Here is a 26,568-nt window from a genome sequence, read left to right as displayed (position 1 = left end):
CCTCCAAGGTATGGGAGCGATTTACATTAAACGCCTCTAAGAAGACGGTAACCTGCACGCTATGCAAGACCGAGCTTTCATGGCATGTCATGCACAAACACTTAAACAGAAAACGTGTTGGTGTTACGGATAGCGAAACGTCAGCAGAGTCAGTAAAAACTGTATCTCCATCGTGTAAAAGTTGTATAGTTTAAGTGCTTTTAGTTTAAACTGTTTGCTAACTTCGGGACAGTCGCGCGCTAGATCTGTTCACGTGCTACTCGCTAGCATCACATTGCGCAATCACCTCATGAGCAACAGTGATTAGTTACATGGCGCTATTTTAGATCAGCTTAATTTACACTGTGTGAATAACAGTAGAATATTACATTTAGTGATTGTTGTGATTTTCAGCGAATGCAAATAACAGTATATTTGTGACTATTAGCTTTTTGCATTTCTACAGTTTTTTTATAGTCCACTACAAAGTTAACTTGTAATTTACTGTGGTTTTACTTATGCATACATCATTTTATTATACAAAATTACATTATTTTAGCTGTTTATATCTTATCAACTGAATATATCAGTGTATTTTTTTAACAATATATATATATTAATATATATATATATATATATTAATATATATATATATATATATATATATATATATATATATATATATATATATATATATATAGTATATATTATATACTACTTTTCATTTAAGGTTTAAAATGTCCAAATTAAACATTATTAACTCTATATGTGGCTTTTGCATTTTTTTTTATTTATTAAAAAAATATTGTTTATTTTTATACATAAATAATACCCTGATTTATGTTTTTTTTTAAAAATAGTTTTAAGCGAAATATCTAATGAAAGAAGCAGTTAGGTTTTATCCGATTAATCGATTAATCGAAAATATAATCGCCCAACTAATCGATTATCAAAATAATCGTTAGTTGCAGCCCTACAATCAAGCTATCCATCCATCTGTCTGTCCAGCCCTCCAACTCATCACAGGGCACACACAGACACACATAACATCATACAACGTGGGAAATTTAGATACACCAGCCAGCCCAACTGGAGGAAACCAGAGTACCATGAGAAAACCCATCAACCACTGGGAGAGCAACACACACAGACCGGAAGCGAGATTCAAACCCCCCACCCTGAAGACGTTGGTAACCACTAATCCACTGGTCTAGAAAATCCAAAATAAATAATAAATGTGATGCTAATTAACAATCTGGTCAGGCTTTTTGTCAGAAGATGTTTAGTTCACATTTATTATTTATTTAATAAATCATAATTAACCAGTGTCGCAGTGTCTTTGTAAGAGTCAATTGTCTGACACAGCGAAGCCTTTGGGCAGACAACTTTGCACTTCCCAATTTCTAAGGAACATTACATGCTGCCATTTCTTTCTTTTTTTTTTTTGTCTTCTTAACAATAACAGAGAGAAAGAAGAAGAAAGGCTGGTGATGGAACTTCTGTTTCTAGCCACTATACCATAAGCAATAAAAGAAAAACGTTTCAATAACATTATACAATATTATGTCTAACTAGAAATAGGTAAGTATGATGTCATTCAATAATTAAAAAAAATACCCCTGTTAAAGTACTGTGGTACAGGAGGAATTCCCCCACTTTGTTGTTGCTTTCTTTCCCATCACTGAATAACCCGACTGTTTGTTTGTTTTGCCCTCTGGGCGATGGGTTCCGTCAATTCTATAGCAGTGGTGGTTTGCATAGAGCCATAGACGCCCTACCCTCATGGTTTTGTATGAGCATAGGGTTACGGGCCTTGCCTAAAGACCCAGCAGTGGCAACCCGAGCCGGTTGTGTCAGGGCTCAAACCACAGATCCTACGATCAGTAACCCAGAGACTACACACTACAACGGTTGATTCTTGATAAATTATGCTTATTTAACTATATATTTGTATACATACATTTATTATTTTTATTTAATTTTATTGTAAATGTGTAAATTTCTAACTAACTTAAGTTTTTTTATTGATTTTGTTATTTATAATTTCATTATGGCGTAGGTGTGGAATCATTACGTATGTCATAAAACAAAATGTTTGTAAACCATAAGGCAAAAGACTCAAGAATTATGGTGATGTAAAAAATGTAATTTGAGTCCACGTCTGGTGTGTGTCCACATGCACACTGCGTTCCTGTTCTCCACACACTCCCGGAAGCAGTGAGGACTGCATGATTTCCTGTCTGCTGCCTGGCGCTCAATGGGGAGGAGGGAGCGAAGGCACAGGAGCTGACTTCAAAGCTCCTTCGTAGAGAGAGGTGTGTGTGTGTGTGTGTGTGTGTGTGTGTGTGTGTGTATTTATAGTCGATGGCAGTGATGGAGCAGGGAGCAGAATATGAGTGGGGCTTTTTGCCCTCACTGTGCTCCTTACAGCCGCACTGGGCTGAAAATGAAAATGCATCTCTTGGACTAAACAAAACGATTGGCAGTGCACTTTTACACCAAAATAATCCACAATCAGGTAGTTTCATGACGTGAAGTTACTGTTACAAACAGTGAAATAAATGTAAGATTATTTTGCTATAACAGCACATTTTGAAGTGCTTTATTCCTTTAACACCACAGGAGTTTGACAAGGATTAAAATGCAATGCAGCCTCTGTTTATTAACATTGCTTGTCCTGTTAGCAAGAAACTGTTTTATAATATTAAAATATCACCAGAGGAATTTTATTTTTTTAATCTTTTTTTAAAAATTACTACAGCCAAAGCATGCAAAGAAATTATTACTATAATTTATTATTATATTGTGTAGTCGTCCTGTAGTGTTTGTGTTTGTATGTGCAATTGTATTTTGAGTCTATGGTGCATTGCAAACTGTGTCACAGTGCTTTCTATGCTTACACACGTCCATTAAAAATGTATGAGGCACACAGGCTGTGAGTAAAACCTTCACATGCTGGCAGAAAAGAACCGGATGACATTGAGGCTAAATCACTCTAAATCACAAGTCTTACTGAAAGTTACTGAAAAAAAAAAAAAAAAACTTCTTAAAATTTTTGACTCTGAATGGTTTGTTTCATCTCATCTTACGTATTTAACACTTCCTGTTAATTTGCTTTACTTTTAATCTATCTGGACTAATCCAGTTTGCTTTGCTCAAGCAGCTGATTCTGTTGTTGAACAGAGATTGAGAGTCAGCTGTGCAACATGTTCTGTGCTCGTTCATCCACTGTTAATCACCACATCAACAATGGCAGAATAAGATTATATTAGCCCACCTATATTATTAAATATCCGTCATATCTAAAAAATCCATATGAATTGGCCAGTGATTTGATGTAATTCTGTGTTAATGTATTTTCGTGACAATTTATTTATTTATTATTTTTTAACAAGGAATAATTTCTAACCAGCTTTAAAAGGGATGTTATCTTAGATCACAAGCTGCTGTGTGTTTTTAAAATTATGACGTACGTCATCACCAGAAGGCATCTGATGTATCCGAGAGGTAGAAAAAAAAAAAAAGATCTTACATTTACTAATGTTGAAAGTGTGCCTTTAAACATCTTCCAGTAATGCAGCTCAGCCACTGCAGCGATTTGGCTTCTGTATTTACACACTAACACTTCCCGAATTACTAATCTTATTCTTTATTCTTACTCAATACTAGTCTTATTAATTCATCCGTTTGTTTTGGATGGCAAAATTTTTTAAATTGTTGTTAGGATGAAAATAAGCTCACTAGCAAAGAAAACTACATGAAATGAACATCCTATGGTTTTGTCAGATATCTATAGCGTACCTGACATGAGACATGAGCACATGACCAAACTCAAACTGTGCCACAGCCAGAAATTGGGCACAAGCTGTCAGCTTGTAGTCGTGTTGGTGTGTTCTGTAATGGAGGAGCCACATGAAGAGAATTAGTGAGAAATTCCATCCTCCAGGAGCTGAGAGAGAGCACTAGGGAGAGGATGTCAGAACTGCACATTCCACAGGAAGGGAAAAAAAATCATTTGTTTGTCATAAATCATGCCATGCTCTGCCTCTAAATGTGTGTGTGTGTGTGTGTGTGTGTGTGTGTGTGTGTGTGTGTGTGTGTGTGTGTGTGTGTGTGTGTGTGTGTGATAAGCAAGGCTGTCGCTTTAACTCCATCAAGGCTCTTCTATACCATGAGGATCCACATGAGGACGGGAGCTGCTTTCATGTCTTTTAGGTGAGCAGCACTTGAGCAGTAATCGAATTTCTCTCGTGTTACTATTTTCCAACTTGAATGCCGTCCAAGAATGGCCACGCCGGAGGAATTCAAAGGCAAAATAAAGAGCCGCAAAGATAGGAAAACCATGACAGGCAGGGCTGAGGGAAATCGATAGCTCTCCTTGCAAAAAGAAGAAAAAAATCCACCAAAGGTGCAATTATGCTAAACGACTGTGGGCAAACACACAGCGGGTTTGCGTTTCCTGAGCACAGGAGCAAAACGGTCATCTTAGGATAAAAAGGGATAAATCACTTTGAACAACTCTTTTAACCCACTTTTATTGCGGCTCAGCTTTTATTTTCAGCTCCAAATCATTTAGCCTCAGGTTACTGAAAGTTGTGAAAACATCAACCCGTTCTTCAGCAGTGACTTTAACACACCTCATTGACTTGCCCTTCGTGCTAAACACCAAGGTCATTCTATGTGACCTTTTTTAGGATGAATGGAGGAGAAATTAAGCTAATAATAATAATAACAATAATAATAATAACAGTTTCAAATGAGTGTGCGCTGGTATAACATAAATCATTACCACAATCTCAGAAGGCAATAGAGATTCGACCAACATGAAAGGTTCAGTATGAGTCAACATGGCTGTACCATATGCACTCAAACCTGTAAAATGGTTGTTTTTTTTTCCCAGGCGTCAATCCCAATCTCACAGCTCGACACCATCCTTTGAAAATTGTACAGCACTTCTATTGCCAGCGGGCAGTCAAAGGAAGTTGCCATGCTGATTTCCTGTCCATAACGATTCCCTGGAAATGGGGAACCCAGCGCCGTGCTCTCAGCGAGGTACGTCTCATCATGAGTCTCAGGATGACGGCCAACATCAAAAGCCTGATTCAGAAGTGGAGGTGCAATAAGCAGCTTGAGGATGGAAATAAACAACGAACAGGTCAAAGTGAAGAGGATGGACAGGGACGACCTTCAAGCTGACCTCGAGGAGTTTTCTCTTCTCTAAAAACAAAGCATTGTTTTTGAGGAGCTTTCTTTGTGAAAAGGTTTACTCTTGACAGGATTTACTTTGGTTTGAATGTTCTGTGTGCGTCCAGTCAAGGTTAAATGAAAATTATACACTGTAAATGTAAGATGAGGTATTTAGAGCAGCGGCACTTCACTTTCCGCTGTGTGCTTCTTTTCACTCTGAGGATAATGATGTTCTTTTCGTAGAGTTTTTTTTTTTTTTTGTACACTTAAGCAGAACTGCGTCCTGCATTAATGCTTATATTATATGTCAGAAATGTCTAAAAGACCACAGTGTGGAGCTCATTAGGACGTTTCATGGAGATAAATAATTAGAAAATCAGATGAATCAACATTCTAGTAATTACAAGAGACAAATCAAAGAATTGAATAATGTAAATAAATAATAAAGCCACTATAAAACATGATCCACTCTTACTGCACTGCTATACTGGCAACCAGTCACACACCCTCTTTTTTAAAGTCATTGGACAGAAGAGTTTTTCAGGCACTGGTTTAACTGGTCCTGGGGTTTAGTGTTTAGTAAACAGACAGGACGTCACTAGCGTTCACACTAACAGTGGCCACGCTCTTTCTGTCAGACAGACAGGTGCATATGTTATATCAACTGCAGTGGGACTGACAGAAGCCACGCCCCCATTTGTTATCACACATATACAGCGACTCCAGATTTATCACAGCCATACAATAAACAGAGTGTTGGGTGCACTGATCTGACATAGGAAATCTTTACTGTCATAATGCGCACTGCTATTTTTATGACTGGCAAAGTTTTTGTGGTTGCAAAGCACTTGTGGCGAACAGTAATTAGTGTCTCTCAGTATTTCTTCCCTCTCCCACTTCACTTTGCTAGCTAGAGCATAAAATGTCCTTTGGTGCACTGTATCCCATGCATCTGATATGCATGTGCATGCGCGCGCACACACACACACAGACGCACTTATATACAGGTCTGTAGCAGTATAGAAGTAAGGGCTTAATAATTGTTATTCAACAACAGTGGAAGAATGTTGTAGAAAAATAAATATTCCTATCTATAGTTGTTAATTATTTAATCGTGCAAATCAAACTGTACTGTAACAGACACGGTTGTATTGTTAAACGCTGAATCTGTCACCCATGAATCAAATCGAATCATATCCTAGCAGATGCGATGGCATCATCTTTAGAGATAAAATCTTTCATATGACTCATACATTTATATGGGAAAATCAGATCAGAGCAGATTCAGTCATATTTTCACATTTGAAATCCTTCATTCAAGAATTAAAATAGTATCATATTGTCAATCGCATTGTATAGAAGACTGACTTTCACACCCTACATAAAATTACTATCTAACCATTAAAACTCTAAACGTTTCATGTCCTTTCTCCTTCAAAAAAACGGTCACTCTTATTACCAGAATGAGCCAAATGTCCTAACAAGGTCACAACTGTCATTAAAACAAAAATACTCTTTCTGGTATCCTATTCTAGCTGTGGCATTCTCACCATGCTGCTTCGCATGCACACACACACTCATTCACATAACACTAGACACACCAAACACTCATACCATCCTGCAATTGGGTCAAGTGCATGCAATCACTTATGCTAATGACAGCAGGAACCCAGATGAAGTGAGCTCATTGTCTCCCAACAATGACACTGGCTATTTTAAAAAGCGGGCATGGCAGGATGAGGGGAAACAGGGCTCTGTGTGTGTGTGTTTGTTTGTGTCACTTTGTCGGACCCACATTAGGAGCTCGTGTCAGTTTTGACGCCTTGGGCACAAAAACATCTTTAAAGGTTCACAGCATTATTTTTGTTACTGCAACACGGAGAGGTATGGAAATATTCCCACAATGATAGAAATACATGAATCTGTGTGTTCATGATGAAGCATAGCCACACAGGTCCCAAAACACTTCACCATTAAGCATCGTTTGAGCCACTCGACTGAAGGCTCTCCTGGCGTTGTTCTTTATTTAGCGTGCCGAGCCCGGCACTGCTTTTAGAAGCTCTATAATTAAGGGGAGAGAGGGGAACTGGGCACCGACGGAAAAGCGATAACAGAAAGGACATCTATACGTGTGCTGTGTGTGTGTGTGTGTGTGTGTGTGTGTGTGTGTGTGTGTACCCTGCTCTTCTGCTGCAGTGTGTCTGTGAGCTGAGAACTTTCACTGTCTCTTTTTACAGGACAAATAAAACACCCTGGAACTTTTAATTCAAACTACAGATTCATTTCAATTATATAACTAATAACATATTATATATATATATATATATATATATATATATATATATATATATATTTTAACTTTAAACACTGGCTATGTATAATGCTGTGGTTTAAGTAGAATAAAACACTTTAGCACATACAGTTATTGGAGTAATTTGAAGTGCTTTGAAAATCGCATAACATTTTACATCTGATTAATAATCTATGATCATATATATTCAAAATCCTACACTGTGCATGTTGTACAAATCATTATCTCAGCATTACATCCACACACTAAACCCCCCCCCCCCCCCAACACATGTACACACGTGCACATAAAAACTTTGATCACTGTTCAGCCCTGAGGGAAAAACACACAGACCTCCCAAGCTACAAGGCGGTAAGTAAGTAAGCAAGCAAGCCGTTCACCCACGTAAGATATAAAAACACACAGAACAAAGAGAACTAAAACACTGATCTGATGGAGGCCTTGAGTCTACAGCGTCATTGTGGTCGTCCTCCCCCTCTTTGTTCTTACACTCCACTCTACAGTGCAGCCTGGGCTTAATTCAGGCTTAGTGAAGCGAACAACACCATCCCGTTCCTCTGCGTGTGTGTGTGTGTTGTATGTGTGCCTTCACTTGGACTTTCTCGTTGTTATGCAAGTTAGCGTGCGTGCATGTGCGTCTGTGCGTGTGAACACTGGAGAAATCAATATCGTGATGACATCATCTCTCAAAGACAAAACGCAGACCGCTAAGCGGTTACTCTGGGCGAGGGTGTTGAGGCTGTGGATTTGATCTTCCTGCATTGTGAAAACGGTTTCGAAGTGCATGTCTGAGGAAATCTCCGTCATCGTTAGGGCTTTGTGAAACCTCCTACGAAAGTCGAATCCCTGGAGCTCACTGTGCACTCAACCATGTAGTCCTCTCTGATAGTCAGCATTAATGATTAAAAATCACTGCTCGTGGACACGGAGCCAAGAACGTGAAGAATGGAGCCGTAGTCCTAAGAATTATGTTCTTGCCAAGTTAACTAGAGTGAAGTGTGCTCCTGACAGATCCGGAGATGTACCGTAAACTTGTAGTGAGAATAGCTTTATAATGTAAGCATTTTAAATCATATTCCTCTAGAATAAAAACGTTAGCGTTAAGAATCTGAAACAGTTTGATCTAGTGCCAGTCTAAGGCACTAGATCTAACATATCAGCTGATCCAATCTGCTGACATAGGCTAATTATCATGGACATAGGCCAGTTGACCGACACGACTAGGCCAGTGTCTGTCAGTTAATCCAGTTACTGTGGCAACAGTGAAGCTTGCTTACTGCCATTACACATTATATTTCGATGTAATAAATAAATAAATGAAATTCACAATATACACATGAACATTAACTTTTGAACATTGTGAAATAGCACTTCACCCAACAACATAATCTGTCAGATCGTGACATCCATATAAAAACAATTAAAAAGAGTATATTCAATAAAATATAAACAATTATTGTTCTTAAACCTGAGTCTATGTGAGGACAGGCATGAGTGAGCAGATCAGTACTGAGCAGCATAAATCAGGTCATTAAAACAGAATGCATGGTGCTGTGATTTGCCGCCACATGAAGGTAAATTATCAAGCAGTGACGTGAGAGTGCAGAGAACCTGGCATGAGAGCAGATCGGTTCTGTGTGGCTTGCTTACCTGGTTCTTTGTATCTTATTAATCTAAATATTAAAACCAGTTTTTGATGAGAGGAAGACACCAATCAACATAAAAATGCAAAAAAAAATAAAACCTCTAGTAGCCCACTCATGTAGATATAGTATATCAGTAATGCAGACTATGAGAAGATAATGAAATGAAGGTATTTATTATTGCCTACTGAGAAATAAACACAGACTTTATCTGTGCGCGAGATGAAAAATATCAGTGATATCACAGAACTCATTTTGAAAAGAGGAAACTCACTGCACGTGCACGTTAGGTCACAGTTTAAAACCATGTAATCCACATAAGATCTAGCTAGAGGTGAAATAACTCCCACTTCAAACACTCTTAAATGAGTCATATGTACCTCACGACATAGCTCGCTTTTGACCTGGAACAGCGCCACCAAATCCATGAAGTGCCTCGCACTTTCCGTCACCTCCTACTCAATGCTTTCAGATTCTGATATCGTTAACAGTAAAAGTAAAAGACACCCACCACTGTCATAGTCCTTTATCTGTCTCCATTACGTTTACAGTTTTTTGTTAACAGTGGGCACAAAACACAAAACACATGACGTACATGATTTATAGTCGACCACTTTTTCGCACTCTGATCCAGCTCTTTTGCTTAAATAGGACTTATTGCCCTAGGGTGTGTGTTTGTGTTCCTTTCAACAGTGATATGTCTTCATATAAGCCTGTGTCAAAATGCTCAAAACCAAAAAGCAGACACACACACACACACACACACAAAGTACACATGCGCAGACATGGCCTTGGCCATTATGGGCCTCGGATTAATCAGGCCATCTTATTATTTATGCTAATGCTACGCTTAATCTCTCTGCTGTCTCCTCATGCACAGCTAGTACCTCTTTTCTCTCCACCGGACCACCATTAGCATTCATTCCTTGCCACCATGCCAGATGGATAGCATTTTTCCAAGTTCCTTTCAGCTCCTGAGGAGTCCTTGCCCCACCCAAGGAGGCTGTACCAATAGCCGTCTCGACCTCGCCACCGCCCTCAGACCCTGTGATCGAGTTTTAATGGCTCAGCCAGTGTCCTCTGAGCATGAGGATGATCCTCATGGGCCGTTGATGATTCCCTGTTTGCTGACACTCACATTCTTTCTATCAAACTCACAATATCATTCAGTTTGAACTGGGCAGCTTCCACTTTTCTGGGCAGCTAATTGATACGTTCATGACTTGTCTATCTGTGGAGAGTACAAACACAATGTCCTACATCAGAAACAACATCTGGAAAGGATAAAGGTTATGAATACATGTCATTTCATTTAGGTTTAGTTTTTCTTCTGCTCTGGTCAACAATATCATAATCTTGTCAGACAGCTAGCTCCTTAAAATGGGCCTCTCACACATAAGGTCTCTCAAAAGCCTGATATATTTCCTAGCTTTGGGGAAAGTAGTAGCTGATCAGGAAAAGCAGAAAGGTGTCGTTAGGATTTGTAAGTGGGGATTTATTGAGGAGGAGCGGTCGGCTCATCCTGTACAAATCCCCAATTTTGTACCAAAAGCCAAAAGTGTCTTCATGCTTCACTTCCCATCTTCCCCCATTACCAAAAAGCATAAAATAAGGTGGGAAAAATGCTGAAGCAGATGAAAAACAAAACTTGCTCTTTTAGAGGAAATCGAAAAATAATGTCTGCCGCCCTTAACGCTGTAATCTCCACCAGGGCGAATCTCACGGGCTGCTGCGTTGCCGCTTTTTCCCCCCGCAACGCGCCATCACTTTCAAGCAGGATTATCTCCACTGACACCGAGACTTCATTTGTTTATTCAGATGCATTTCATTTTTCCAATACTGAACTGCACTGAAGATTTTGAGGCACCGTTAAGGTGAAACTGTAGGTGAAGTTGAAAGTGGAGGAGGGGGTTATGAGTCTGGACATGTTGCTGGCAGACTTGCTGTTTTTTCTGCAGTTTATCACACACCAACGTGAGCTTCAGAGCATGAAGTGGATCAATACAGATGACGTTTTCCGTGTAATTTAAAAAGAAAATTCCTTTAACAAGCTTTAAGGGTTTTTGCAATACCATGAACTGTGGCTTTGTAGAGGTTTCTCTGGCTGTATATACTGTAGTTATGTAATAAATGTGCTCTCCATGTGAGTTCTGAGAAATGCGTGTGATTTGCTACAAAAGACACAGAGGCACAAAACTTTATGTTTATCTCTCTGAGATTCAGCTTCCTGATTCAGGTGTCAAGAATGTTTTGCAATTTTAGGCTAAGCAATCGTTTAATATTAGTCCATGTCCCAGAGCATCCCAATGGCATATAGCTATACAACTGTACCTTAAAGTCCATGGTTGATTTAAAGCATTGCTGATTTAAAGCAAATGATATTTACTGGCACTTGCCTATATAAACGAGAATAAAGATGCAGTGCTTGTCCTCTTAACTTTTACCATCCCACCAACAAGCAAATGTACAGCTTACTTAAAGTATGATCTGTATTTCTGAAAGAATAAGAAAGAAAGGGAGAGCAGTAATTTTCAGCGAAACGCAGGTAGTTGTTTCCAAAACTAAGCCTACAATAATGAGAGATTTCCAGCAGAGCTTAATCACATGGTGACAATCATGCTAGTTAAAGGCTGCCGAGCTCGCTGCTTCTTCAAACAAAATCTTTTTGTCATTCTCAATTAAGCAAACACGGTGTTCATTAACAGGCAGATATTCGGTCTAATGTTTAACCCCATCTAGGTTTGACGAATGTTCAGCTGGCCTCCCTCCCCTCCCATCTACACCCGTCTAGATTCCAGAGGCCATGTTTTCATACTTGTGTTACAAACAATTACACACATCTATCTGGTTCCCCATTGGCTCCACAGTTCCATCAACCCCCACACCGTCATCTGGGAGGCCACACCCACTCCCAACAGATGTCCTCAAATTTGAGTGAAATGACAACAAAAGCCCTTGAGAAAAAAAAAGGCTCCCAGGCGACCCATCATGCCCTACCCCCAAGGCCTCACACAAAAGCCAGAGGATTAGCTGCTTTTAGCACATGAAAAAAAAAAAGCCACCCCCCTCTCAACCACCACTCCTTCAGATTCACATTTGGCACCAACGGAGAGTGACTGTACCCTTCTTTCTCCTCTTCCATCGCCCCAAACAAAGCCCTGTTGCCCCCAGGCTTGCATCCAAGCCAGGCAAATGCAACGGCAGCTTTAGCAAGCTTAGTCCAGCTCAAATCGAGTCCTTGTTAATGCTCTTGGCTAAAAACAGCACTGGTAAAGTCAGTATAACACAAAAGGAGGGAGCGACAAGCCACGAATATATTCTATAAAGAAACACGATTATCATTATTAGCTCAAAAAATATTGACACTATTGATATTCTCACAGTTCAGCAGTTGCCATCATGAATAATGCCTTTTGTTTTGTTACTTCATCTTGCAAAAGCAGGACTCACTTTATTAGTCTTATTCTCCTTAAATCTGACAACAGGCCACTCTGTAGTTGATGTGCCACTCCTACAAGTCATTAAGAACAACTCAATAGCTTTGAGACTCAGACTGCACCTCCACATGGCATATAAACCATCCGCTCACAACCAGAGTGGAAAATAAATGGGCCAATAGCATATGGCCCCCGTGACCTCTAGCTGTGAAGAATGGACTTGCTCTGAGAAACTCCCAAGCTTCATAACTCAGGCTACAGTGGGCTTATGACAGGCCCACATTGTCTGAACACTCCATCAGCTCAGGCGTGCCAGCTGGCCATCATGGTTAAAACGCTAAACGTAGGCCAAGTGTGTGGGGGGGAATAAATAAATAAATAAATAAATAAATAGATCACACGTGCATTGAACAACCTGCTCCCTCGTCCCTGACATGTGTTAATCAAAAGGCACACTGGAACAGCAGAAGCGTAAAAATGCTGTCTTGGGAGGGAGGGGGAATGGGTTTTGCGAAAGTCTGCTAGATCAAGACGCATTATCAGAACCATCGAGCATAGCCGTGCGAAATCCGCAGCGCCTGTTCAAGCAGAGACTCTTTCGCTTTGTGGAGGTGAATGCAACGTCACAGCTTTATCAGCTGGCCTCAGGACTGGACTACATCAGCCAGTCACTCCACATTCACATCCACACGAAGGCGAGCGGCCAAAGAGGAGGATCAAATTAAACTAGTGGGATCAATCCTTTCGTCTGCGACGACTCCTGTAGCTCTGCTCCTTATCTTTTCAGAGCTGCTAACCTGCCGTTTCTTCTCTATGAGAGGCCAGCGAGTAAATACAATGTCTGTTCGCTTCTTGGAGATTATTTTTCCGCTTTTTTTCCACAATATGCCTGTTTCAGGAGATACCAGAGTTTTAGATCATCTATCGTTTGCAGATGATAATAGAGGCACCGTCAGTAACAACAGTGCACTGACCATTTGCCTGCAGCAATAAGATTAAAGGTTAAATGGCTCTGATCTAGAAAACAGCATGCTTTATTTCTTATTCTTGGAAAAAAACATAACCACAAACAACTCCCAGACACTCAGTCGGCATATTAAATGGATATTTTGCATGCTTCTAAACAGGGAATCCCACAAAATGAGGATGAAACTGCAGCTAGCAAAGAACCAATTAAATAAATTTGTACCACACTGCTGTTGAATTTGACTTTTTATTAAGTTTAAGACAAAGGAAAATAAGATGTTATGGGAATTATGGTAGACATTTATACTGTACCTGTTATAACAGGAACCAAATCGGTTTGTGGACATTCACCAAAGCGTTTTCACATTAGGACCCCGGATCGTTTCAGAGAACAATGATTGGTTATTTTGATCAGTGAGAACACAACCGTTTCAGGCTCGAGAACTGCGCCCGAGTATACCTCTCCAAGTGGGCACAGTATAGAATACCCGCACAGATATGAAAATCAATTGTACTTGAGCACGAGAGCAGATTAAATGCGACATCAGTGCCGCCAGTCTCTTCTAAATTCTAACACCAATCATCCGCTGACCTACACAGCCATAGCTGATAAAGTAGGAAGGCTCGTAAGAGTGCTGCTCTTGGCATTTTTTTTTCGAAATGTCAATAATATTTGGCATAGCATGAAAGTTAACTTCCTTGTTCTTTTCTTCTCGTGGTGGCTTACAAACAATGTAGATGCATTCTGCCACCTACTGTATCGGAGATTTATAATACGCAAGTGTACCCGAGAACAAAGAACGATCATCTGAACAATCGGAGTGGGTAGCAATCATTCCTGGGTGTGATACAAATATAATGTAAAACCAGCCATAGTAACTCTGTTTCGTTACACCAGCCGGATGTTGATAATTAAAGCAGCGTGCAGCTTTAGAAAAATTAACTGGTTAACCTATGATTGTGGCTCATGAAATTTTTACCATACCGCATCTATAGGATTCCTTGCTACAAGAAACATCCACACCTTAAAAACCTGGCTGTCCATACATGTGAGAAGTAACACCTGAACTGCCTGTTTGAATGTATTTAATACTTGCATTGCAATATTGAGCACCAGGTTTTGGATATTGGTATGATGAACAGGTATGATGTATGGAAAACATTTTGGAATAATCTCTTGATAACTATACCCGACTGAACATTCGTCCTCAGAGGTGTAATGCGGTTACCCAGCCTAAATGGACGCGAGCAAATGGAAGCCGTAGATCCATTAGCTCAGCAGGCTGCATGAGGAGGAGGGCTGATTTCAAAGACACGGGGCTTGTTCTTTTATTACCGGCAGACAAATTGCACGCACCCAGCTCTGAAGAGCACAGATTTAGCACTCAGGACAAATTAAGAGGAATAAACACAATTAGCTGGCAGCACAGATGCACTCGCTTGCATGCTTCTCTTCTCCTGCCTCTCCGTCTCTCTCTTACTCGTGTCCTCTTTCCTTCTCTCTGTGACTTGGTGCTACAAGGCACTCTGGTGCAGCTGCCATTAATGCTTTTGCCACTTAAGACAAACACTGGTAATTGCAGATCTCTCACTGTTATACAAAAAACACTCATTTTATCCATGAATGCAGGCAAGCTGGCACACAGAGTTCCTAGGATAACCACTCTGAAGGGTTTGAGTCTTTTCAGCCATAGTAATTGTTTGTTTTGATCATACCGCATGTTTTCCTTCATTACAGTTTTCAAGTGCTATTCCTAACCAAAGCTCCTTTTTGAATTAACTGACTATAGGCTATTGGGAACCTTGCTAGCATTCTGACCCATTGTGTTCTGGGTAATTAGTTGATGTCCTTCAGTGAATTACTGCATAAATCAGAATTTCACAAAAAAAAAAAAAAAAAAAAAGTGCATGTTTTGCATGAATCGCCACCCCCAGTCTAATTAAAAGTATAACATTTGTGGAAAAATTCAACTATGATCTGTTTTTTTTTTTTTTTCAACACAAAGAGGATTTCAGCTTTAATCCACCCACCATCCCTCAGACGGGGTCAGGGATCATCTGTGATTAACTTTTCACTGTTATCAGTTACAGGATAAACAGCACAATTCCCTTCTAAAGCATAGTTTTGTGTAAAGTAGTAGGGTTTTTGCAATTGAAAAGACTCATAATAGCATTGACAAATGCACTAGGGTAGTTTAAAAAAAAAACTATAAAGCTTTAAAAACTCTTATTTTGGTATTTTTGGTCTCAAATTAACATTCTTAATTCTTGTGTATAACCATTTAGGTAAAAAAAATTGCTTAAATATAAAGTAAACACAATCAAGAAAAACCACCCCGAGTATACTAGTGCAGTAAACAGTGCGCACTCACAGCGCCGCCCTACTGATACACTGAGGAAAAACGCATACTGTTTAGGTTGGCAGTACGCGTGCTCTCAGGTAGCCATGGAGACCGGCACGAGCGCGACCGTTAGCGGCGTTCTATTTAAACCTACTATAGAAATCTAGTGTGGAATTTTTGGAAGTTAATATTTTTTACTGTTAATCTTTAGTGTTAAATTGAATCTATAAATATATCTATTTATCGCAGCCAGGAAAACACTTATGTTGGTTGGGGGCTTTATATTAAAGATTAGATAACTCAAAGTGTTCCTATAAACAACTGAAACATGTTTAAAAAGAAAACGGGTGGCTCCTGACAAACAACACTTCATATAATGATGCCGGGATACATAAAAGCTTTTTGAAGTTTATAAAATACAGAACTGCATGCTAAATATTTATGATACCTGAATTAGCATCACCGCAGGCTAATAAACTCGACTCGCTTTTATTGCAAGCGGTTTACTTTTGCTCCAGTTTAAAATAATTTAAATGTTTTCTCCTTCTTTTTCATGAATAAGCCTGTGTGTATAAGGTACACTAGAAGACGCATCCTGGATATATCCAGCCCGACTTTTAGTCAACTTTTTAAAGCAAAAAACAGAAAAGATGTATAAACACACCGCCGGACTCACCTAAGCGCAGTTTCTGTCCCAGTAAGTCTGTTTAAAGCGGGGCATGCAGATAAACTATTCCTCTGCGTAGCGTGTTTAAGTCGCATCCATGAAAAAGACGAGGGGGGAAAAATCCACACGAAGCCCTGGATCCTCTAAAACTTTAGATGGAAATGAATAATCTCCTCTCCGTCTCGGTACCACATGCCTTTTAGTTCGTGTGACAAACCGAACGGTAAAATGCACGTGCAGCAGAAAGTTTACACTACTGATTTAAATAGTTTTCAGCTGTCGTTTGGTCCGCTGTGTGTCCACGTCCGAGCACTTCTGTTCAGGTTGAGTCCCGGCTGGGGGTGGAGAAAGAGACAGGGATAGAGAGAGAGGGGGTCTCTGTTTTCCCCCTTTACTGAGTTATGGAGAAAAAAAAAGCTCCGTGGCTCCGAGTGCAAAACGACGACACCTACCGGAACCAGTAAAGATGTACAGCCACTCAAGTACTTAATCTTAGAGTGGAACCCCTGTATAAGAATTAGGAGGCAAGTTCTTTGGGCGACAATTCATATTGCAATACAATTTTTCCCTTAAGGAATAATGCAAATGCAAATAATCCGTTGCAGCCACCGAAAAAAATATTACCAATACAGTTGACCCCTGCAAAGTCGCTGTTCAGAGTCAGGATTCAAAGAGCTTTTTCTTGTACCCTAATAATTGTTCCCGAAAACCACATTTATTATGGACTTTTTCATGGCAATATATATATATATATATATAGCGGTTTAACTCCATTTAACTATTAAGAATATTCCTAATTTACTAATTTCAGCTAAATTTCCATATAAATGTAATACTATATACATGTTTTAGTACTGTAGAGAGAATACAAAGAAATCGCGGCTTGGGAAGGTGCATTATTAATGTATTTACCCTACCTATATCAAAGAAAACGGCGGCACATGCCAAAGAAAATGCGCTAGCATGAATAACTGTACATATAGGGGTAACATCAGTATTTTACATTTTAGCACTGCGAGAGACATAGCAATACAGTACTGTACATTATATGGGAAAGGAAAAAGTAGACAGAAATGTGTGGAAATGTGTTTTAACCTGTATTTATGTAAAGTGTAAAGTAAGGTGAATGTCGTGTAAAACACTGTAATTAACCATGACAAACTTTTGAATATACATGTGCATAAATCAAAAAACATTCTGAATCTTGCTATTGTAGTATTAAGTATGATAATGTACACTGCTAAGTTTTATTATCCATATTAAGGAGACTTTATATGATCTTTACAGTTTATGAGTAACAAGTTGCACTTCTTTAGTATTAATAACAACAAGGACAAGTGAGTGCTAAACTAACAGTATAACTATAAATTTTTTAAAACATGATGTTTTGTGTTTCATTAATTTGAACTAATATATTTCAAAAATAGAAAACAGGTCAAATAAACAGGCAGACTAATAACAATAAGCAGTCATTTATTAACATTCACTTGCTATTTTTGCAGATGTCTATTGGTATGGTTACAGCCCGTTTTTAAGAATTTTTATTTCTTTGAGTATTTAAACGATATTTCAATAAAACCCTTTTTTAATAGAGTTTGGAATGCCAAAAATGCATACAGACTGCTTGTGAAAGTTTTTCTAAAAATGGCATTGTCATTGTGAACGCTTTTTCTCACTGATTACACACATTTTGTACACCTTTTGTTCACTTCAAGCTGGTAGCTACGCCCTGATGCACGTACAGTAGCGCTGCAGCTACTTCGTTAAAAGCACTAGAAAGACTGGACGTAACAAAACCCCATGGGTGAACAAAACATTTACAAAACATGCTTTTGTGCAAAAGAATGGCGAGTTACACCAGCTGTGTTTGTTTTTCTACAATACATGGGATAACTAGTACCATAAATGTAGTGTTTAACCTAAAGACGTCTTTTTTTTTAGTCTTTTAGCAAACACAGACAATAGCAACCTGCATTGCACTGGGATAATGGTATGACTATGATATGAGAGAATGAAATATTGAGGAGGGCGAAGACAGCGATCAATATTCCTTCAAGCACTGAATCAAAGCAGCGGGAGGCAGAGGGCAGTCAGATCTTCAAAGCTGCGAATGTGTGATGCTTGTAGTTATACCCTAGGGATGATTGCTGGGTCAAGAATAAAAAAAAAATGCAACCCTGTGAAACAGTAACTTTTTTGGGGGGGAATGGGTGATATCATCTGCTCTTTGTATTGTCTGAAAGCATCAGACAGAACACAGATAGACACAGTACGGACTGTGGACATTAAAGAGGGATTATTGGCTGCCCTTCAATATGTCAAGCCACAGATTTGTGTGTAGGGATTAAAATTTATTGTAACAGCTGCAATGTTGTGTGTTGTGATATTTAACACACCAGACACTGATATCGTGAATGCCTCAAAATGTCATGGTGATCTACTTAAAACTGGAAATGCTTTTTAACATGGGAAGGCAAACATGTGGTTAGTAATGAGAATGCTGTTGCTAAGCAACTGGAAAATAAAATAAGCTACAGTAGCTTATAGGGCTGGGCAATAAGACAATCTTGAATTGGTATCATGATAAAATTTATGTTGATAATGAGGATATGCTTTGGACATTTCACTCGTAATAGACAGACCTATCACACAGAGGGCATACACGAACTACAACAACTTATCAGTTAGCATTTTCAGCTTGCATTTCAAAGTACACGTCAAAAAATACAAAGTACAGGCCTGGGTTGTGGCACACAGGCAGTTAACACAACCTTGAGTGTGATGTTACTGTTTTCTTAAATATTTTTAGAAAACAGTAACATGACTACATTATCGCAGCATAGTTACACTCAGAGTGCGGCTGAGAACTACTGGCAACTTTTAATGTGGCATGCTTTCCTGCATGTTACTAAATGCAACAGTTAACACTGAAATCAATCAACAGATTTTAAATTTGCTTCATTGGTTCCCTTGCATGATGTGTGCTTTACTGATCAATCAATGTTCAAAAGCCTACAAAAAAGTTTATGAATTTTATGCAGTTTATGGGGATATAAAAATTCTCAAAGCTTTGTTCCGGTTGCACTTCACACAGGTTTCTACTTTTACAATACTGAGATGTTTACTGCCCTGACACAGAAATGTATAATAGTCACAGATTTTAATTTTATTTATATGATTTAAATCATTTACAAGGCACGCTAGCCTGTATTGTTTTGCCACGGCAGGTACTGTAAATTATGTTTGCACAGATAAAAGATTTATTAATAATATTTTTGGTAACACATTTTATTCTAGCCCTATTCTGATTTATTCATTATTAGGATATCCTTCATATAGGTGACAAATTATGTCTCCTATACATAATTACTGTATACATACAATAAATAATGATAATGATCAATATGGGAAAAAATATATTGTTAACATATTTATTGGGTATGTCGCCCAGTTTAAAGTTAGTTAGTTTTTGGCCCTTTAGCAAATACAGATTTTTGTGTTGTTGTTTCTTTGTTTCTCAACTGAGGTTAGGGTTAGGGGTTAGCACATTACAATAGATTTTGTTTGTTAAGTTTTCCTGTTCTGGACACCAATCATGAAGTTTGTCATCTGGAAGGTGTGTACAATGTGAGTAATCGGAGCCAAATTCCACAACCTTGTACAGTGCAAAGATGCATTTCATAGTTCAGCTGGGACTAATATGAACCTTCTGCAGTTTCACTGAGCCACACAGAGTTGGTATATTTTAAAGGTATACTGTATACTTTATAAATGTACCTATTTTCTTTCCCTGGAACTAACCGTATGACTAAATAATAAATTCATGGTAACTCAGTGAAACTGCAAAAGTCTCAGCTGAACTATGGAATGATTGTGGGAATTGGCTCTGATTACTTACACTCATGTTCCAGGAAACAAACTTCACGGTCGTTGTGCAGATCAGGAAAATTTATAATGACCAAGACGGTACAGTATGTACGGTAAAGTACATACTGTACATGCACCTTAATTTTGATTTAAGGAAGCTTAAAAAACCCTACCTATCCCTTTAAGTAGCACAATGGCAGATTATATGTAATTATAATTAGCATTATTTGCTAATTAAAAAAATAAGTGAGTTCCATAGTGTTAAGAAGCATCAACAATGTTTAAAAATTACATTTCAATTGAATTATATTGGACTTTATTTGTATAGTATAGCAACTTTAACAATGGTCTTTTAAAAAGCTTTAAACAAACAAACAGTATGGATACAAATTAGAAAAAATGTAAGGGAAAAAGTCAGTTTGTCCCTGATGAGCAAGGCGGCGGTGACAGTGGCAAGGAAAAACTCCCTGAGATGATAAGGAAGAAACCTTGAGAAGAACCAGGGAACCAATCCACATTTGGGTGATATCTGATAGTGTGACCATAAATCATTCCCTGTTGTATCTGTGTGCTATAAGGCTGAAAGTTTCAATTATAAAGTGAAGTAAAAATAGTTAAAACTAGTTGGTCTTTAATACATCTTCTTGATAACAATGTCAGATGCAAATAAATGACAGAATGTGTAAAGTATAGGTAAAAAAAAAAACATACATATTATCCTTAGGATAGGCAATCCCGAATTTTTTGGTGAAATTTCCATTAAAAAAAAAAAAAAAAAAAACATGGCGGAACTACTAAAACTAGACAATTAAACATTAATTTTCAATTTTAATTTCTTTCAAATTTAAATTTCTGCACAGTAAAAGAATATAAACAAGAAGAACATTGATAAAAGTAAAAAGTAAAATGCAGATAGTTAGACAATTTTACAAGAACAATTTTAAATAATAATAGTTAAAATAATTTATATTGTTAAATACTACGCTGAAAGAATTGGCTTAAAATTGTTTTTCAAATATCACAGCCCCCAGAAAGATATAATTTGCTGATATGTCTGGATAAATTGGAGGCTCAGGATGCTGGACATGGCATCATTTGAACAGAAGTCCTTGTGTAAAACCCCAGGTGATGCAGAGCAACAGAAAGCTAAAAGAGCTAATCAATATGATCGTCCTGTAAAAGTGCCACTGTGGTTTTCATGTTTGATTTTCCCAGTGCCTCTTATTCACACCTGCCCGCTTTAATCAGGCGTATAAATCTACAGCTTTCCTCGACAGCGCTGTCCCCAGGTGTTGAGCTGAGCTTAGTGTGGTAAATTTCACCAGTGTGTTGGGAATGATAAAGGAGCACTTACTGCACGACAAGGGCAATCCATAAGGGTGTAATGAGCCTTGTATACTGAGAGTCTTTATACACACACACTGCTTGTTTGGGTGCTGCAAATCTGTTTATGTCTGCAAACAGGGGTTAGGATGCTTTAAAATGCAGACAGAAGCACACAAACAGTGGAAGTTATTTCCATATTACACGTACACGCACCCGTCCTTTATCCTGTTCTTGGGTATAAGTAGTGGAAGTTGATGGGGTTTTCAGCTGTTGTAGGCTGGCTTAAAAGAGGGGACCTTTTATGCAAAAATCCATTTTGAGTCATGTTTAGTCAAGGCTTTTAACAAGCCAGTTAGAATTTCTCTTTATGTGACCTAATATAAGAAGATACCCTCCATCCTCAGCAGTCCAGACATTCTCCTCTGCCATTTTTTTCCCCCAACACCAAACTTTAAAATGTTATGAAGAAATAGCTAGGGATTTTAGCAATTTCTGTAATACTCTAAAACACTCTAAAATGCTAAAATCCCCTATAGCACCAACAAATACTGATTCGACATGAACATTACCTGAAGCTCTTGACCGGTTTCTGCATGGTCTGATTAACTGCATTGCTGCCACATGATTGCCTGATTAGTAACTCCATGGATAGTCACACATACGGGTATACACTCACCTAAAGGATTATTAGAAACACCATACTAATACGGTGTTTGACCGCCTTTCGCCTTCAGAACTGCCTTTATTCTACGTGGCATTGATTCAACAAGGTGCTGAAAGCATTCTTTAGAAATGTTGGCCCATATTGATAGGATAGCATCTTGCAGTTGATGGAGATTTATGGTATGTACATCACTAGGGCACGAAGCTCCCGTTCCACCACATCCCAAAGATGCTCTATTGGGTTGAGATCTGGTGACTGTGGGGGCCATTTTAGTACACTGAACTCATTGTCATGTTCAAAAAACCAATTTGAAATGATTCGAGCTTTGTGACATGGTGCATTATCCTGCTGGAAGTAGATGGGTACATGGTGGTCATAAAGAGATGGACATGGTCAGAAACAGTGCTCAGGTAGCCCGTGGCACTTAAACGATGCCCAATTGGCACTAAGGGGCCTAAAGTGTGCCAAGAAAACATCCCCCACACCATTATACCACCACCACCAGCCTGCACAGTAGTAACAAGGCATGATGGATCCATGTTCTCATTCTGTTTACGCCAAATTCTGACTCTACCATTTGAATGTCTCAACAGAAATCGAGACTCATCAGACCAGGCAACATTTTTCCAGTCTTCAACTGTCCAATTTTGGTGAGCTCGTGCAAATTGTAGCCTCTTTTTCCTATTTGTAGGGGAGATAAGTGGTACCCGGTGGGGTCTTCTGCTGTTGTAGCCCATCCGCCTCAAGGTTGTGCGTGTTGTGGCTTCACAAATGCTTTGCTCCATACCTCGATTGTAACGAGTGTTTATTTCAGTCAAAGTTGCTCTTCTATCAACCTAAATCAGTCGGCCCATTCTCCTCTAACCTCTAGCATCAACAAGGCATTTTCGCCCACAGGACTGTTTTTCCCTTTTCACACCATTCTTTGTAAACCCTAGAAATGGTTGTGTGTGAAAATCCCAGTAACTGAGCAGATTGTGAAATACTCAGACTGGCCCGTCTGGCACCAACAACCATGCCACGCTCAAAATTGCTTAAATCACCTTTCTTTCCCATTCTGACATTCAGTTTAGAGTTCAGGAGATTGTCTTGACCAGGAACACTCCCCTAAATGCATTGAAGCAACTGCCATGTGATTGGTTGATTAGATAATTGCATTAATGAGAAATTGAACAGGTGCTCCTAATAATTCTTTAGGTGAGTGTAATTAGTAATTGATAAATGTATGCTGTTATTCATTAATACATACAAAATCGAAATCTTCCGAGGTAAAATGTGTAAGGATGTGTTGTAATTAGAAAAGAATAACCTATGGGCTGATATGATTTATACAGTATTTACACTAAGATTTAAGTTTAGTAATACCGTTGACAGACTCTTTTGGGATAATTCCGACACATCATTGTGTGGAGGTTCAACGTTTAATTAAGCTCAAATCTAAAACCTGCCTATGAGTCACTTCCTACTGTTCGGTCGCCATATCAATATGCTGTGCTTAGCTTGGATTCTGCCTGACTTAAGCTGCTTCAGATAAAAAAAACTGAACAAATATAAATAAATAAATAAATAAATACATATATATACCCCTTCACTTTCTTGCCTTTTTTTTTAACAGACTTGCTTACCACCCACAGAAACAAGTCGATGATTATGATCTGTGAGCTACAGGCTCACATCGCACCTCACCTCCTCATGAGCATCCCCTGCATTCCTATTTTCAGCTGTTAGTGTTTGGCTTTTTGCTAAGTTCACAGCTAATTCTTGCTTGTATAACAGATTCAGGCATTTTAGAAAAAGAAAGAAAGTTGTGCACTTTCTAAAGTTATTAAGTCAGGGGTGAACTCAGCGTGGGAACAGGACATAAGCAATTACAAAATATAAAGCTGCTGATAGACAAAGCCTTCTGACTAAGTGTTTTGTTTTTTCGTAAGACTGCATAAGACTGCTTCACACAAGTGTTTATGGATTTACGTCTGGGTAACCAGCCTTTATGCTTTTTCAGCCTTTAAGATGTTGGAATTTACTAGTACATTTTATGATGAATGATCTATTAAAATCCTAGAGCTGAGTGGCACATAAAGTTCAAACATGAGCCTTGTAGCTTACAGTAAAAAAAAAAAATCATTATTGAACAAATGCAAAGAGACTTACAGACTTATGACAAAAGAAAATAATTTTTTTTAAATAAATTCAATTGCTCGAATGCAAGGATTTTTTTCCTTCTAAAACTACAACCAAAGTCAAATCCTGTTATCATTGTAACTCCAGGAAATGTACTAGATATAATTTATTTTGCATTACTGAGAATAACCATTATAATCTAGTGGCAAACCAGGGTATTTAGTTAGCCGATTCTACCAAGTAGCAATATGTTATCATCAATACAAAACAGCACTCTGACCAGCTATTTGTATTTGTGATGTTAGGTGGCTTAGTGATTAGCATTGTTGCCTTGTGCCTCTAGAACTGGGGGTTTAAATCTCTACAGTCTGAGTGTGTAAAGTGTGCATCTCTTTGTGTGCCTTGTTGTTTGCTTCATGTACTCTGGTTTCCTTCTACAGGCATGTGTTGTAGCCTGATTTACTTTTCCAAAGCACCACATCCAGGGTGTTCCCTGGGATAGGCTCCAGGCCCCCTGCAACCCCACATATGACAAACTGTATGGATTATGAATGGACACGACCTTGCAACTACAATGAAAAAAAGAAAATTTGATTTTTTTGATAAATTTTCTATAAGCAGATCAATGAAAAGGTGAATAGGTAAAGAAATGTAATCCTTTTTCCCCCTCATTTCCTTGTCTTTCACAGCAGTCGTTGTCCTGTTTACTATTTTGTCTCTGTATTCACATGCTTTTATATTCAAGGCTGAAAGCAGCGAGTTTGGCTTTTTGAGTCGATGAATTGTAGGGCCTCACATACAGCCCTGAGGGACCTCTATTCAACACTGTGCTCTCAAAAACATTATCTCCTGTGACAGAAATTTCACTGGCTTTCATCTCCCAGGTCCACGGTGCAGATAAGATGCATATGAATACACTGAGCTTCTGTGTTAGGTTCACTCGAGTCGCAAAGCAGGAAGAAAAGCAGACCGTCCATTAGAGCACAACCACTCACACTGATAAACATCGATGAGGCCTCTGCTAAGATTATGAATTCATTACACTGATGGACATGCACATAAAATCACCAAAAAGCACAATGGAGCAGGATTCACATGTGTATTATATTATTTACCATTATGCTAATTGTGACCAGGCAGTAATCTGTGATTGTAAATGTGCATGAGGTGATCATAAGGTCATGCTCAGAGTGGATAATTGCACATTTGTATATTATTTATGGGATAAACAGAGAAATGTTTTTTTAAGGAATTAGGAAAAATTTACTGGTTGAAGTTGAATTTACACAAAACTTTGTTTTATTATTCTTATTATTTAACGTGGCCCCATGCATATTAACAGTAGTATTTTTACTCACATTGTTTCTATTATACACATCAGCTCTGCCACCATCTCCAGTTTAAAGTTTTTCCAACACCGGTAAAAAGCAATGCTTACTACAAACAACTCGTAAACTAATTCCTAAAAAAAAAAAAGTACTTTCCACAATTTTGCTTGTAATTTTTTAAAAACATTTTTGTTCCCTCAACTTCAACTGGAATTCTTACCAGGAAAGTTGGAAGGTGTGTTTATGATGTCAGGTCAATTTGGCTGTTCTACAGTAAAAAAATATAAACCTTAACTACATAAAGTGATTTTAAAGTAGTATCATCATATGTTAACTGCCTAGCTTGTTTCTAACATTAAATACATTTATGAATGTGTTCATGTTTTTCTCTACAAGTTAAGTCAAGTGCAGCCATCGTATCCTCTTAAAAATAATGTCACATATTTGGACCTTGGATGTCTGAGTTTTTTTTTTTTTCTTTTTAAGCTTTTCTTTGTATAAAAAAAAACCAAAAAAGGTTTCAAGACAGTAACCCATGTTGTAGTTCTGTACCCTCAATTCTGATAGTATGAGAGTGCAGGAAGGTTTAGTCCATGCTTAGGAAATCTGACACCATGGGAGGTCACAGAAAGCTGTTTCTAATCTACAGGTCCTTAGACAGGAAGCTCCAGCTGGACTAAACCAAACAATGCCCCAACTCAGACGCCATTTTGAGAATGGCAGGAGCAAA

General features: G+C 38.5%; 1 protein-coding gene across 15 annotated transcripts in view; it reads right to left on the bottom strand.

The window, feature by feature from the left end:
* ptprsa (protein tyrosine phosphatase receptor type Sa) overlaps positions 1–26,568 on the bottom strand; it is a 266,166-nt gene that overhangs the window by 188,826 nt on the left and 50,772 nt on the right. The window contains exon 1 of one of the 15 annotated variants that reach the window (XM_053513180.1): positions 16,542–16,847. The exons of the other annotated variants lie outside the window; for them this stretch is intronic. The gene's annotated coding sequence lies outside the window, so the exon portion shown is untranslated. Of the gene's footprint in view, positions 1–16,541; positions 16,848–26,568 lie in introns of those variants that run through there. 15 annotated transcript variants of the gene reach the window in all.

The sequence above is a fragment of the Clarias gariepinus genome, chromosome 15 (assembly GCF_024256425.1).
Source record: "Clarias gariepinus isolate MV-2021 ecotype Netherlands chromosome 15, CGAR_prim_01v2, whole genome shotgun sequence".
NCBI classification, from domain to species: domain Eukaryota; kingdom Metazoa; phylum Chordata; class Actinopteri; order Siluriformes; family Clariidae; genus Clarias; species Clarias gariepinus.
The sequence above is the reverse complement of the archived record's forward strand: the minus strand, read 5'-3'. Positions and strand labels throughout refer to the sequence as shown.